The sequence below is a fragment of the Oenanthe melanoleuca genome, chromosome Z (assembly GCF_029582105.1).
Source record: "Oenanthe melanoleuca isolate GR-GAL-2019-014 chromosome Z, OMel1.0, whole genome shotgun sequence".
In the NCBI taxonomy this organism is placed as follows: Eukaryota; Metazoa; Chordata; class Aves; order Passeriformes; family Muscicapidae; genus Oenanthe; species Oenanthe melanoleuca.
The window spans coordinates 4,621,912-4,637,953 of record NC_079362.1 but is presented as its reverse complement, the minus strand read 5'-3'; the positions used below and the strand labels follow the sequence as shown (position 1 = coordinate 4,637,953).

At 47.8% G+C, this 16,042-nt stretch overlaps 1 pseudogene; it reads left to right on the top strand.

Moving 5' to 3' along the window:
* Window positions 1–9,438: 9,438 nt before the first annotated feature.
* LOC130264929 (serine/threonine-protein kinase PAK 3-like) lies at window positions 9,439–15,835 on the top strand (annotated as a pseudogene).
* Window positions 15,836–16,042: the final 207 nt, after the last annotated feature.

Genomic DNA, 16,042 nt, shown 5'->3' with positions numbered 1-16,042 from the left:
CGAGGAAGGGGAAGAGAAATAGCAAAGGGGGAAATGCCAATGGGGGCGGGAGGACTCATGGGTCAATTGAATATGGGAAGAGGAAGAATGCACCTGGGGATAGATCAATGTGCTCTATGTAAAAATAGAGGACATTGGAAAAATGAGTGTCCTCTCAACCAGGGAATGGGTTTTGGGGGAGGAATTATAGCCAGTGGGGATGGAAATCAGGGATTGATGAATAATACAGGTGCTTTCCCGGGAAATCCACAAGGTGTTGCCCAGGCCTTTATGATGGGGAATTACCAGCATCAGAGCTGACTAGACCAGGATTTAAAGGTAATAATGGAAGTAGATGGGGAACCGTTAAAATTTAGAGTAGATACGGGGGCATCATTCTCAGCTGTCAACACTAAGATAGGACCTTTGAGTGATTCTACTATTCAAGTGGTGGGAGTTACGGGACAAGTTGAGGAACGAACATTTTTGCGGCCATTAGATATAAAATTTGGGGGGAAGGAATTTGACCATCGATTTTTATATATGCCAAATAGCCCAGAATCACTATTCAGGAGGGATCTATTGTCAATGTTAGAAGCAAAGATAATATTTGAAAAAGGTAGAGTAAGATTAGAATTTCCCGAGGAGAATATTGCTAAGCTGTTTTTAGTGAAAGAAGTAGAAGCAGTAGAAATACCACAAGAAATAGAGCAAGCTGTAGTACCATGGGTATGGGAAACAGGAGTACCTGGAAAATCAAAAGCAGCACAACCGGTTGTAATAGAACTAAAAGAAGGAGCCTCCCCAGTAAGGGTAAAACAATATCCTTTGAAATTGGAAGCACGAATAGGAATAGCACCCATGATTGAACAATTTCTTAGCTTAGGAATTTTACAGGAATGTGAGTCAGAATTCAATACTCCGATATTCCCAGTTAGAAAGCCAAATGGTAAGTATAGATTAGTTCAAGATTTAAGAGCAATTAATAATATCACTAAAGATATACACCCAGTAGTAGCTAATCCGTATACATTGTTGACAGCTGTGTCGGAAAAGTTTAAGTGGTTCACGGTGATTGATTTGAAAGATGCATTTTTCTGTATCCCCTTGGCACTTGAAAGTAGGAAATACTTTGCCTTTGAGTGGGAGAACCCAGACACGGGACGCAAGAAGCAGCTCACCTGGACGCGTCTACCACAAGGATTCAAAAACTCACCAACTATTTTTGGAAATCAATTGGCTCGAGAATTAGAAAAATGGAAGATGACTCAGGTAAAAGAATCACCTTTTTTATATGTTCTCCTACAATATGTTGATGATATCTTTATAGCCTCCGCAGAAAAGGATGTTTGCCTTAGACTCACCATTGAATTACTTAATATGCTGGGACAAGCTGGATACCGAGTATCGAAAGAAAAAGCTCAGCTGGTAAGAGCCCAAGTGATTTACCTAGGCTGCGAAATTTCACAAGGGGTATGAAAGTTAGGAATCAATCGAATACAAGCAATTTGCACCATACCCACACCATGAAATCCGCAAAAGTTAAGATCCTTTTTGGGCATGATAGGGTGGTGCCACTTGTGGATTCCGGAATTTGGACTGAAAGCAAAACCCCTGTGTGAAGCAGCCAAAGGCCCTGTGTTTCAGTGGGGACAAACGCAAGAAAAGGCATTTCAGAGTTTAAAACAAGCTTTAAAGGAAGCCCCAGCACTAGGATTGCCAGATCTCACAAAACCTTTTCAACTATCCGTAAATGAGAGACAGAGACTGGCAATAGGGGTTCTCACCCAAGAATTGGGCTCATGGAAACGCCCGGTAGGGTACTTCTCAAAGCAGCTAGACTCTGTAAGTGCCGGATGGCCCGGTTGTCTTAGGGCTGTAGCAGCAACAGTGCTCCTAATTCGAGAAGCCAGAAAATTGACTTTGGGAAAAAGGATGGAAGTATTTGTTCCCCATATGGTCATTGCAGTTTTGGAACAAAAAGGGGGGCATTGGCTCTCGTCAAGTTGCATGTTACAATACCAGGCACTCCTCCGAGAACAGGATGACATTGAATTAAAAACAACCAATCATCTCAATCCAGCAGAATTTTTTAGGAGCAGCAGCCAGGAAGAAGGAGGCGAATTGACGCATGATTGCGTAGAAATCATTGAACAGGTGTATGCTAGCCGGAAAGACCTGAAAGATGAGCCTTTGGAAAATCCGGAATGGGAACTGTTTACAGATGGATCCAGCTTTGTGGAAAACGGAACCAGGTATGCGGGATACGCAGTAGTGACTTTGACACAAATAATAGAAGCTCGAGCTTTAACCCCGGGAACTTCAGCCCAGAAAGCCGAGATACAAGCTCTGGTAAGAGCCTTAGAATTGAGTCAGGGGAAAAGAGTAAACATTTGGACTGATTCAAAATATGCCTTTGGACTAATACATGTACATGGAGCACTGTGGAAAGAAAGAGGACTGTTGAATTCTCAAGGATCAGAAATTAAGCACAAAGAACAAATATTAGCACTATTGGAAGCAGTGCATAAACCTCAGGCAGTAGCAGTGATGCATGTAAAAGGACATCAAAATGAAGAGGGAAAAGTGTTCCAAGGAAACAAGCTGGCTGACAGAGTTGCCAAACAGGTTGCCTGAGAGGTATGGACACAATTAGCTTTATTGCCAGTGCGAGCTAACCCTGCCACTTCTTTTCTTGAGCAGAAACCATGGTATACACATGAAGATGAGAAGCTTGCTCAATTTGTTCAGGCCCAGAAGAACGAAAAAGGATGGTATGTCACTGCTGAAGGTCAGGTTGTACTGCCAACAAAAGTAATGAAAACAATTTTAGAAATCGAACATAACAAGTGCCATTGGGGAGCAGACGCATTGGTACAATTTTTAAAACGTGAGGTGATTTCCAATCAGATGTTAACAATGGCAAAACGGATTAACGCCATGTGTCCAGTCTGTATTAAAAATAACCCAGTGACACAAAGGCAAATACAACTAGGAAAGTTACAAGTGGGACCGCAACCAGGAGATTATTGGCAAATAGATTTCTCAGAGCTACCAAAAGCACAAGGGTACCGTTTTTTACTGGTGTATGTGTGTACCTTTTCAGGGTGGCCAGAAGCCTTCCCATGCAGGACTAACCAAGCAAAGGAAGTAATTAAAACTTTACAACGGGAAATCATCCCTAGATTTGGGATCCCATTAGGAATGTCCTCAGATAGAGGACCTCACTTTGTAGCTAGAGTAGTCCAAGAGGTAGCCAGAGTGTTAGGGATAGTTTGGAATCTCCATACGCCCTGGAGACCACAATCTAGTGGCCAAGTAGAACGGATGAATCAGACATTAAAAGGGCAGATTAAGAAAATTTGTCAGGAAGCGAAGATACAGTGGCCTCAGGCACTACCTCTAGCCTTGCTAAGAATCAGGATTAAACCCAGAGAAAGGATAGGAGTAGGATACGAAATTTTGTATGGCAAACCATATCATGCTACAACCTACAAAGGGGACCCTCACTTAGTAGGAGATCAAGTTTTGTTGAGTTACATTTTGTCTTTAAATAAAGTCCTTACAGCGCTGCGAGGAGCATTGCAGTGGAACTGGCCTCTGCCCTTGGAGAATCCTGTCCATGACATACAGCCAGGAGATCAAGTATATGTGAAAAACTGGAATACGGAACCCTTGAAAGAAGTATGGGACGGTCCTCACCAGGTGATCATGACTACCTACACGGCAGTAAAAGTCCAAGGGATTGAAAACTGGATTCACTGCACTCGAATCAAGAAGGTCCCGTCAAGATGGGAAGTACAGCCTCTGTCAGCAACAAAGCTGGTGTTCAGGGCAAGGCCTTAGTTCTTTTAACATTAGTCTGTATAATGCAGGTGGGAGAAGCGTTTGTTAAAGTTATAGTTCTGGAGCCAGACGTAATAGTGCCTGAAGGTGCGGGAGTAAATTTAACCTGTCTGTTTTCTGACAACCAGAGAACTGGATTAAAAGAAGTAAATGCAACCTAGAGATAAATCACCACAGACGAAGTATTTACAGAAGGAATCGTGACACTTTGGGATATGGAACAGCAGAGAGGTAGCACCACATTGATAATATCTCATATGCAAGCTGATCAGGTAGGACAATTCTCATGTATTGTGTGAATTAGAGAAAGCTTTGATTATGGGAACATAAATGTAGGTATTCTAAAAGAGAATAGGAGAACATGGCTGGTGACAGAAGCTGGAAAAACACAACAAGAATTGGGACAAGAAAATTTAATAGTGGGATTAGTTAGAGATTTTGGACAAGTGCAAAATACTATGTCCATCACTGCATGTTTACCTTTACCTAAAGCAGCAGGAGATCCAATACCATGGGCATCATTCCCGTTGGGAAATGCCTCCAGTAACTATAAATGGGACAAAAAGATGTAATAAAGAAATACAGAATCATACTAAGATGATAGAGGAAACCTATACAGTTCGAGGGAAATGGTCAACGCCGGGACGAAAGAGTGAGTGCCTAGAATTACTAAATCCAGTTTTTACAAAAATTGGACTGTTCAAGGATGTAGGATGGTGTACTTATGACATAAGACAAAAAAGACAAAAACCAGTCACGGAATTTTCTTATGAGATAGTATGTCAAGAAGGGAAGGAAGAATGGGAACATTGGAAAACGATTTGGGGTCCTAGTTTGTTAGAACCTTGCAGTTACATAGGATCAGTACATTGGTGTGTCGAATGGTCAGGCCAGAGAGAGCAAGAACATCTAGGAGTGTTAGGAACTGAAACAGTAAGACGGGATCGAGTGACCCTCACACCTAGCTGGAATTGTAGCAAAATCATCACATGTGATACCCCTGAATCCCAAATTGGTTTAGTGCCAGTATGGATACTATTAAAATGGGGCTGTGAATGTCAAAGATAGAATCATACAATAACAGGTGAAATAAAAGGGGTGTGGAAAGATTGTCAGGCGACTACCATCAGGAGTCCAGGGCATTCAGTGTGGGTAATGGGGCACGGACAATGGACTACTCATATGCCTATTAACGGCCCGGTCACGCAGATTACTTTAGGAGTCCCTACACTTTGCCCTTTTTGGAAACAGTCTAAATTAACGCAGAAAGAGATGCAGTCACGAACAAAGAGAGAAACAAATGAAGTAGCAGAAGAACTAGGACTGGGAGATGAAGATGAATGGCATGAACCCTCATCAGGAGTTAAATTTGGATGGGTACTGGAATCCTTGTTTGCACCAATTTCTACATATAGAAACCGGGAGATGCTGTACAAATTATTAGGACAAACTGAGAGGCTAGCCACAGTTACAAAGAAAGGATTTAGGGATCTAAACTTACAGTTGCAGGCAACGACAAGAATGACAATCCAAAATAGAATGGCATTAGATTTGCTTTTATTAAAAGAACATGGAGTCTGTGGATACCTCCAAGGAAAGGTTGATCATTGCCGCGTACATATCCCAAATGTCACAGAAGAAGTAGAAAAGGACATAAGTCAATTAGAACAAATTGAAACAAAAGTGCATGAAGTCCAGGAGGAAGCTGAACATAATTGGGTAGGAGCACTGTTTAGCTCCCTAGGAATCCAGGTCTCTGGTTGGATATCATCAATTGTACAATATGTAATAATGATTGTATTGATTATTGTAGTATGCATAATTATGTATAGATGTCTTTTAGGAATGATTGCCAGAGAAGGAGCTCATACTCGACGTGTTATGAGAGTACTGACCCGGAAAGAAGTAATCCTGCCAACTCGAAAAGAAGACTCACCATCCTACTTAGAAACCATAACTTGAAGAATTGAGCATCCTTGCAGAAAATCTGAAGAATGCTCAAAAGGGGGGAGTTGATACCGAAATAATGAGAAAAAGGACTAATGTAGATATAGTAGTAGTAGTAGTCATGCTAAGGCTTAGAAAACTGCAGTTCTCAAACAGGCCCTGGGAACCAGCCCTGGGAATGAGTTGGAGACTGTGAAACAATAATCAAAGGATTTATTAGAGCATATAGAACATTTAGAAACTTTCAAGATAAGGCTAAAGTATAATAATAAATAAAGGGTTCTGGTGGTGGGAAAACACACAAGGGGGATTAAAGGGGGGTAGCCTATAGTTTTGAGTAGACAAGCATGCAGAATTTATAACTTTTAGGAATGATATCTACAAGATTTATGTATCTGTATTGTCTTGAAGAATGTGTACTTCTGCACGTAGACCACTTTGTAAAAAGGTATAAAAACCTGACGTAAAAGGGAACTGTGGGATCCTGATTTTGGACGCTAGTCCGCAGGTTTCCCCGGGCCCTGAATAAAGCACCGCATAAACTAACTCTGTTAGTTTGTGTTCTGTTTGGGGCATCGGGCAGCACCAGCAGGAATAAACCAGCCGGAGGACAGAATGATGAAGATAAGGAGGATGAAGTAGCCAGAAAACACTCTGTTGCAGCCCTCAGTTTCAGCAGGACTGGCAATAAAAACTCAGAAGCCTCCAGAGCCCTGGCAGGCTCCCTACCTTGCCATGCTGGGCCTGAACTTGCCCATGCCTTGGAAGCCGTGTGCTGCAGACGGCTTCTCCTGTTTGTGGCTTTGCGCTGCTTCCAAGCAGCCCAAGGCTCTTCCCCCTCACAGAGGGTCCCCTCTCTGCCCCACATACCCCCTGACAGCTGCCCCACACCAGCTGCCCTCTAGAGATGCTGTCCCTCTCTCCCTGGCGTCTCCCAGCCACCCCTCACAGCGAGGCAGGAGGAGGAATCAGCCCTGCTTGTCCCCCTCTCCTGGTGGTCGCTGGCTATGGAGGAGTAAATGAGGGCTGAAAGGGCACGTTTTCCTCACGCTTCACTCTGTTCAACCTTTGGGCCACCAAGGTGCTCTGCTCCAGGGAATCCAGGGCCTGTGCTGGGCTTTCCTTGTTGAGGTGTCATCTTCTTTCTCCAAGCCCTGCAATTCCCTGCTTGATGTGAGCTGGCTTGCAAATGGGGAAAGCCAGATGCTTTCAAATGGAGGGAACCCTCCTGGGTAACTACTGCAGATATTCAGCAATAAAATTTCACACCTACAAAGAATCCCAGAGAATGAAGGAGATTGGAAAACAGCATTGAACTTATCAATTCCAAAGTATAACCTACGACCTTCTCATCAACTCAGTCACGGCACTGAGTGCCATGGGGAGTCTTTTGTCAAACAGGGAAGGGCTGGGCCTTTGCAATTGCATTGATTTTCAAATCCCACCCTCAGCATCTGGAGTGTGAAGAGCCCAGCCTAAGGCCCCTCAAAGACACTGTCTGGTCCACCTGTGGCACACAGGTCAAAGCTCACAAAGGGAAGGCCTTGTCAAATCACGCCTCAGGCCTGCTACTTCATCTGAGGAGGAAAAGACTGGGGGAAAGTGACTCAGCTGAATTCATGGTAGAAAAAGCATTGAGTCTTCACATTGTGGTGGATGGGGTTTGGTTGAATGATGTTGGCTATGATTAAGAAGTGTGGAACTGATGAAGGTCTGGCTGCTTCCAAAGGCCTGGTTCCTAGAATCAAGTGTCTCTCCTTCGCACCTGCCTGGGGACTCCACATCACTACGGACCCTCACCTCAGATGAGGATCTGTCTGGGCTGAGTCATCAGGAAAGCAAGCTAAACCTGGATCATTGTTGCATGGGTGAACAGAGTTGATTTCCAGAGGAGTTGCATACACTTGTTCCCTCCTCGCATCCAGTATTTTCTTTCTGCTCTCAAGCTGGCTCTTGGGTTTAACTTGGGACTCTGCAAGAGAAGAGAGCGAGTACATGTAATTTCTCCTGGGATTTGGCTATGCAAATACCTGCAGGGAATCTTCCAGGGAGCATGGAGCCTGGTCAAGCACCGGTGAGAGTGCAGCTTTGGACTATTCCAAAGGGATCTTCTTTGGGCTCGACATCTGCAGGACATTGCAGAGCCTTGGGCTGCAGGCTGCAGCCAGAGCTGCAACACAACAAAACTGTGGCAGCCCAAGAATCAGCACAGATCTTCTCGATGTGGTGAGACTGGGACCTGCCAGAGGAACATCAAGCAGGATGAGAAAAGCTTTGCATCAGGGGATAAGCCACCATCTCTCTGACACAAAGGGAGATCAGGAGGCTCCAAACAGAGTCAAAGCAAAGGTGAACACACACCCATGTACTCAAGAAGCAACTGCACACTGCAATAGCTCTGGAAATTTATTTTCCTTGCTTCTTTTGTCCCCTGAATATCATTGAAGAAGTTTGGCGTTTCAGAAGCAACTGAGATGCCAGAAGGTAGAAGCACACTTGCTTTTAGTCAAAGCCTTGGGGACCAAAAGTCATGTCTGCTTGCATTTCTTGGGTGCTGGCTGCTCCAGTGAATTTCTGAGTGTGCCTGGGGTGTCTTGAGCACTGCCTCATGGACAGTGAGGATTTTTGGTGGTGCTGTATGCTGAGGAGAAATTGCCAGGCTTTTCCTTTGCATCAGCTATACAGGAGATTGGGTTGCTGGGCACAAGCAAGGCAACAAAACCAGAGCAGCTGCTCTTGTGAAGTCAACTCAGAAGTGTATGCCGGTTTAAAGGACAGTTATCTGCCAACAAAGGCAGAAGCTTCTCTTTGAAATGGAGGATGTAAACACTCTCCTTCCAAATTATTATAAATTTGAAAATAAGGGGCTCTCAGGCAAAGATATGGGAATTAGGAATAACAGTTCTTTACTAGGAAAATTAAAATAGAAATACAGTATTACAAAAGAGCAACCCCAACCCTGACAGAATCAGAATACAACCTGACACCCCATCAGTCAGGGTGTTGGTAGCAGTCTGATTAAATAGTGGCTACAGTCCCCCTGCAGTGGCAGGTGTGGTTCAGCTGAAGCAGTGCTCCTGTAGAAGGGTGCAGCCTTTCTCCAAAAATCCAGGGATGATGTGGAAAGGTCCGGCTTTTCCTCTGGAATCCAATGGAAAGAAGGGTAACTTGCCGTCCAACAGCTTCATTTTTATCTAGGTAGGAAAGGCTTGGCTCCTCCCCCTGGCTGGAGCATCTCCCAGTGGGATGATGTAATTTTATCAGTCATACAGTGGGACATAATGGCCCAGCAGCAGATGATATCTTCCTGGAGGGAGGATGGGTTGTGGAGAAGATAAAGGTGATTGCCCCATCTTGTCTTAAAGGTGGCCCATTAGCAGATAGTATGTGCCACTGAGATAAGGAAATTATTACCCCACCTGGTTTTAACAGATGGTGATAGAATACGCATTTCTGGCCGCATCAACCCAGCACACAGTGCCACTGTCAGCACAGCGTTGTTCTGGTGCACACGGGGCCTCTCTGTCCAGAGCAGCTCTTGTGCTCGCTGGCTGCAGGAGTATCTTCGTGATCAAGGAGCTCTCAGCAGTTGGCCTGCACCCTGAGAGGAGTCTTGCTTCCTCTCTCGGAAGGCATTCAGGTGCAAACCCACAGAGCACTGCTAAAATGATCGGGCAAGTCTGTGCCACGGTTTACACCGTTTTTTCTGTTGCCTATTCTGGCTACTACCTGCTGCAGATGACTCGTAACTAAAGGTATATTCTGGGGGTCACGTCACCTGGCCTGTGCTTCACTCTGCTCTTTATGCCTGATTAGTGACTGAGTGGAGTTGGGAGCAAAATGACAATTTAGATGCCACCACTGTGGTAAATCTGCTGCCAACAGTGTCAGCTCCAAAGGGGGTGTCTGTACTGGGTTGCAGGTGGAGCATATTTCCAATGTAACCTGCAGTGGCTGCCTTCCCTGCACGGGACAGTGCGTGGCAATGGAGTCTGTCATTCCTTCAGCTTGCTGCTTCAACCTAGACCACCTGCAAAATGCAGACTTTAAGAAGAGATCCTCAGAAACACTTCTAAAAACTCTACTATTCTCTCTGGGAGTGAGGGAAAGAATCTTTGGCTGCACATTCTGCCATTAAGAGGCCTTGGCTGTCTGACTGGACCCTTTATGGTATGCCAAGATAGCGATTCCCTTGGTAATGCAGCACAAGCTCCAAAGCAGTTAGGCTTTGCTGCTGAACTCAGCAGCTATTCTCAGGCTGCTCCAGCAGAGAGCTGCCACAGGGAAGAGGGTCCACGGGGGAAGCTTTCCTGGGCTATTGTCTTCAGAAAGTTGATGTGGATTAGTGCATGCAATTTCTAAAGAAGTACCTAAAATGTGGGAAAGAGAAGAGGAAAACATTGCTTGAGCTGCTGGGCAGAACAGAAACTCTGGCTAGGGTAGTGTCCTTTTTGTTCTCTTCCTTGCCATGGGAAAGAATGGTTGCTCCTGGAGGCATGTTGGGAAAGGGGAAATGTTCTCTGCTGGGACTAAATTGTTCTGTGGTACTCGGCAAGACAGGGACTTTTCTAAGGGCATCTGGCTCCTTTTCCTTTGCTCACTGCAGGTCATCTCACACGCCCATGGAGACAAGCCAGTCCTTTGGTGAGTGGTGAAGGAACTTGTGACCTTGTTGGTGTGTATGAATTGTGGGGCAAGTTGTGAGCTTGGCCTGTTGCAGGAGAGAATAGAGTGCCAGCTTGAGAGGCTGATAGAAAGCCCAGCTGGCTGTTGGCCTCAGCAGTAGCAAAAGGAGCACTGGCTCTATCCTCATGTTCCAAGGAAAAGCTTTTCAAAGATGAAAGCCAAGTGTGGCAGCCCAAACACACAGCGAGATGGATCCCCAGCTAATTCACCCATCTTCGTAGGATTTTCATGACACAGAATGCCACTTGTATCAAAGTCCATGATTCCCCCCTCTTCTGGCTGTATACGTAGCTCAACAGAGAGCAGCTCCTAAAGGATTGGCTGTTCCCAGTGTCTGTCACTGCTCTCTGTCTGCAGGGCTCAACAGCAGGCTCAGCACCTCCTCTGGCTCCCTCTCTTGCGGAGGAAGAGGCTGAAGAGAAGCAAAATGACATCGAGCCTCCAGCTCCTGTCTCTCCATGGCCAGAACATGCAGAGCCAGTGAGGGGCACCTGTGCTTGGCAGTGCCTTTTGTGCAGAGCCCAGCTTCAGGATTTGGATAAGGCAGCCCTTGGTGCTCATGGCTGAAGATTCTGGGGTCTCTGTGCCTGCCATGACCTAGTGCTGCTTCAGCCAAGCCAGGCACCACTGGCTGATGACTTCTGAACATTGACATGGAAGCGTGTCTTTCTTTGCTGGCATGTTGAGAGGGCCCAAGAATGTCTCTTGGCATCAGACAATGGGCAGCATTAAATTAGTGCCAGTGTAGAAGTGAGCCCCTTGGTGCCCCGTGTCTGTGCCGGCTGCCTGTGCTCAGCGGGCAGAGCGGTCCAAAGGCGCAGAGCACAGCCTTGCAGGGTACTTAGGAGACACTGGCCCCTGCAAGGACCCTGCCCCTCTGCATGGGCTAATTAGCTGCAGGTGCAATACAGACTGCGCTTCATTAGCACAAGGTGCCAGTAGAGTTTGCTGAGGAGAATCCTGGGCAGCTCTGCATTGCAAAGAGCAGTGGGTCTCGCAAGGGCTGGCATGTGGCTCTGAAGGGCCACTCCTTTGAGCCTGAAATGCAGAGGGGAAAGCAGTGCAACAGATAAGAAAAGGCACATGCTCTGGGGCTTCTGGTCAGACACCTGCATGCCAGCTGCAGGGTGACTTAGTTGCTCCGGGAAACTCAGAAGTAGGAAAGCAGCAAAACTCTGGGGCCGCGCTCTGATCTCCTTCTGGATCTCTGCAAGCGCGTCAATTCTTTGTTGCAGTCGTCTTGCAGAAGAGCTGATAAAATGTAGCATGGAAGAAACCATGAGCTCCTGCATCCAAGTAGCCCTTGGGGTTTTACCACTGGCTTCGAGCAGGGGACATCCAAAAACCCCCAGCCCAAGAGGCCTGGTGGTGGCTGACAGCACCTCCCTGAGGCCTTGCCTTTGCCGTGTGCTCTGCAGGGCTCGTGTGCCAGCCACCCTTCTGACGGGCAATCCTTTCCTCTCCAGCCCCACACACGCTGTTCACTGCAGAGTGCCGCCTGAGCAGCAGCACCTGCAGCAGCCAGCGCTCCCCCAGTGCCAGCACTCCATCCAGCAGCCCATCCTCGCAGCCCCGGAGGAGAGAGGAGCAGAGCCTGAACACCCTGAGTACGTCTGGGGTATTTCTTGTCTGCCAGAGCACTGTGTTTTCTGCGTGTCTCGCTGTTGGCCGTAGCAGAAGCTCCTCCTCGGTTCAGTGTCTCAGAGGCACTTTGGTCTCCCTGCAGAAGCTAAGCCCGTGCTATGAGGCAGTGACAGAGCGCTGGGGCTGCTCCTGGTGCCTCTGAGGGCAGCTGGGACTGCCTTGGCTCTGCCTGGGCTGCCTTCCGTGCCAAAGACAAAAGCAGACAGGATTGTTTCTGCTTGAGGAGAAGGCTGGCACCTAACGAGTGACAGTGCCCCAGGCAACTCTCTAGCTCCAGCTGTTTTCTGGCTGTGGGTTTTACTCCTCCTCTGGCTCAGACACTTTGTGCTCCTAAGTGGCTCTGCCAGTGAGAGTTGATGTGACCGCAGAGGCTGCAAAGGCCTTGCCTTTGCTCTGAGGGCCTAGTTCTTCAAGGTCCATCCTTTTGGCTCATCACATGAGATGCTGTGCTTGAAGCAAATGAAGTCCTTCTTGGAAAGACCAGCTGCTGAAAGGTGGAGAAGATTGCCCTCCCACCTGCTGCTCTCAATGGCTGGAAGCCAAGAGACTGCAAAGGGTTCAGAGCTTGCCACAGTGGGGCTGCACTTGGGATCATGTGTGGATTGGCATCTCTGCCTGAAAGTGAGTGCCTTGCACTGCTTTTGTCTTTCAGGGAGCATTGTGAGTCTGGGCCAGCCAATGCATTTAAAGACCTTGGACAAGGGTAAGTGTGACACCTGCTCCTTACACAAAAGTGTGAGCCAGGTCTTTGGTGGGTGCAATACCAGGTATGAAGTCAGGCAAGCTCCAAACAAGGTCAGGCTCTGGCTTTCCCTCCTGCCACCTCTCAGGACTGCTGAGTCAGAGCAGTTCGAAGGCATCATCAAAGCCAACGTGGTGCCAGCAATGTCCTGCTTGTGGCAAAGAGCAGGACCTGGAAGATCTCCTGCCTCTGCACCTTTATGGCCTAGAAGAGCACCTTGGCACATGTGTGGACACCTACACATGAGCAGCATTGCCCTTAGGTTTGGAAGGGACCTAAGTGGGCATGTTCCTTGGAGATTTGCAGCAGCCCTTGGTCTTCACGTTGGAGCTGAATTTGCTCTTGCACACCTTGCCCTGCATGGCAGAGGCTGGTGGACTGATGAGCTACTGGCTGAAGAGACGCTGCAGCCAGGCATTTTCTAGAGAGGCCAGGCAGTCTGGGGACATGTCCTGCTCTGAAGCACAGTCTTGGCTTGGAGTGCAGAATGCACTCGGGACAGGCTGTGGTGCTTCTCCTAAGCTCTGCTGTCCAGTACCAGGGCACTGTGCTCCCTGAGATCTCGGGCAAGGAGCAACTTCTCAAATTAGTGGTCTTCAATGTCCTTTCAGGTGGCAATCAAGAAAATGAGCCTTCAGGAGGAGGTGTCTGAGGATCTGGCTGTCAATGAAATCCTGGCCATGAGGGACAATAGGAATGCCAATATTGTTACCTACGTAGACAGGCTGGGCTGTTGTCATGTTCCTTTAGATAGTGCAAGGCAGAAGCGAGAAAGCCCTTTGGTTCCTGGCAGAAAATGGAACAGTTGATGATTTCTCTAGTCATTTGCAGGACATGGCAGGAGGTGGCACTCAGTGTGCAATGATCTCTTCTGGCATATGTAGCCTGGAGAGTAGTTGCAAAAGGCTGGCTTGGGTCCTGGGGTGACTGAGCTGTGCCCATTCCCTCTTGCTATGCCCTGTTTTTCTTCTTCCAGCTACCTGGTCGATGGGGAGCTCTGGTTGGCGATGGAATTCATGGACAGCAGCACGTTGTCAGGTGTGCTCAGGGCAGTGTACCTGGAGGAAGGACAGATGGGCGCTGTCTGTTGGGAGGTGAGGGATCCCGCTTGTGCTTGCCCTGGCCTGCCCAGCGTGGCCCTTGTCAGTTGGTGGGCAGAAACAGCAGAGATTTCTTGCTCACGGCTTTCTTTTGGAGCTGCTGTCACCCCATGGAGAAGAAGAAAGAGCATCTGAAATGAGCTGCCTGCTGCTGTCCCTGCACTCCCTGGCCTCTGTTCTTGCACACTTGCATACTGTTTGTCTTCTGGTGCTCATGCTCCCTCGCTCGTTTGGTTTCACTTCTTTTGTCTTGTCAGCTTTTCCTCTCAGCTTTGCATGCAGCCTGTCTGACTGCCCTGCATTCCTTGTCACTCTAAGCTGTCATGCACCTTGCAAATTTTTGCAGTCTAATGTTCTGCTTCCTCCTCTGCTGCCACATGGCTCTCAAGAAAATCTTTGCCATGACACCTCCCAGCCAAAATTCATGGGAATCTTTCCGAAACCAGCAAAGGCTTTAGGAAACTCAGATGCCTTCAAAAAAGGCGCCACAAGAAGGCATTCAACACCTTTGAGGAGTGTTGAAGCAGCATGCTCTTTCCCTTTCTCTTTTCTCACCATGATGCTGCACCCTGCCTCTCAACTCCATGAGAAAGCTGTCAGTCTCGTCGAGCCCTTTCCTTTTCTGTAGCTTGTAATCAGGTGCTGAACTTTTCCCCTTGCCTCTGTCCTTTCTCTCTCAGTGCCTACAAGGATTGCATTTCCTTCATTCCTGCCAAGTCATCCACAGAGACGTCAAAAGCAGCAACGTTCTTGTGAGCATGAACAGATCTGTCAAATTGGATGGGTATCCCTGGGAGGTGCAGCGTTGCCAGCATGTGCTATGGGGCTGCTTTTGGGTGAACTGCCAGTTGCCCGCAAGTGCTGCTGTACCAGTGCATGAAAGGTGAGGGTGTTTTAGAAGCGGCCAATGCCTTATTGCCCTAGCTCTGGCCCCGTGGGAGCAGAGCACGGCTGCTTTTGCAGCCGGCTGCAGTGGGGTGGCCTTGTCAGGCTTGGCGTGGGCAATGCTTTTGCCAGGTTTGGCAGGGGGAGCTGCCTTTGACAGGCTTTGTTTTTCTCCTCGGCTGACTTTGGCCTCTGTGCTCAGCTCAGCCCTGAGCGCAGCAAGCGCAGCTCCAGGGTGGGCACTCCCAGCTGGATGGCTCCGGAAGTGGTGAGAGGAGAATCCTACGGCCCCAAAGTGGACATCTGGTCACTGGGGATCATGGGGCTGGAAATGGTGGAAGGGGAAGCTCCTTACCAGAGGGAAGCCCGTCTGAGGGTAAGGTGCAGCTTCTAAAGGGGGCTGCGTGTGCTGAGAGCTGTTGTGTCTGGGAAAGGAGCAGCTGCAGTGTCCTCTTGCCTTTCCTGTAGGTTTTTGAACTGATAGAAAGGAACAGGCCCCCAAAACTGCAGAACCCCAGGCAGCACTCGGCTCTGCTACGCGTCTTCCTGAAGTGCTGCCTGCAGGCAGACAAGAACAGGAGCTGATCTGCCCAGGAGTTGCTGGAGGTGAGAAAAAGCAAAGCTGCCAAAGGGCCTGGGAGCTGAGGATCCGTGCAGGAAGGGATGAAGAGGAGGGTGGGCCACGTGGGCCTGGCTGAGACAGGTGCGGCACAGGAAGGCTGAGGGGCAGATGGTGCCCTCGGTCCTCTTTGTGCATCTTCCTGGGAGCCAGAGCAATCCTGCTTGAGCCTGTGGTCTTGCAAAGTGACAAGGAATCTTTTCTTTTGAACGTTTTTCCTCTGGGCAGCATCCCTTTGTGACCTCAGGCCATCCTGCCTCCAGCCTGGCTGCTCTGATCATCTCAGCCAAGCAAGTGCAGGAAGAGTGGAGAGGAGATGCTTGCACCTCAGGGAGATTTTGTGCCCTGCCAGCTGAGAGGAGTAGAGAGGGGATTTGTGGTGTTTAGGCCGAGATTTAGCCATCCCCTGAGTTTTCTTAGGACCTTTGCCAGACACAGAAAATCTCATGTTTGGAGGTTTTGTCTGTTTGCTATGTTCAATTGAAACCTCTATTTTATTTTGTATCAAAAGAATAAGTTATAAATATTAGGGAAATTTAAGGAATTACTTTTAAGAGCTATAATCCCCAGGTAGCTTAATTAATTAAGTGTTGT